Below are 421 nucleotides of genomic sequence, written 5' to 3' on the forward strand. Positions count from 1 at the left end.
CGGAAAGAGCCCATGACCCGGTGCGAGGGAAGGGCGCCCCTGAACGGGTGGGACCCCGGGAGCACCCCGGCTCTCCTTCCAGGAAGGGGCACGAAACTGCTATGGATCCAGAGCTCACTGGTGCTAACGTGATGCTCGTAAACAAGCCGCGGGCCGGGCACCCGGGAACCACCCAGGAGCAAACCCGCCCAGCCGGGCGGGCGCGCGTCTACCCCAAGCCGGGGCGCCGGATCCGCAAGCCAAAGAGTGTGCTGGGGGGAGGCGGATTCCGAGAGGGCGGCCAAGTTCACTGCCCCTATCTTGGCCCCCGCTAGTGGGGCGGCGGCGAGGCGATGCGGGGCCCGAGTGCGGTGCCACCGTCCCCTCCCACGCACCGAACCCTGGCGGGCGGTGTCGGCCCTTGATCTCCGCCAGCCCCCTT

The sequence above is a fragment of the Neophocaena asiaeorientalis genome, unplaced genomic scaffold (assembly GCF_003031525.2).
Source record: "Neophocaena asiaeorientalis asiaeorientalis breed wild unplaced genomic scaffold, Neophocaena_asiaeorientalis_V1.1 scaffold684, whole genome shotgun sequence".
NCBI lineage: Eukaryota > Metazoa > Chordata > Mammalia > Artiodactyla > Phocoenidae > Neophocaena > Neophocaena asiaeorientalis.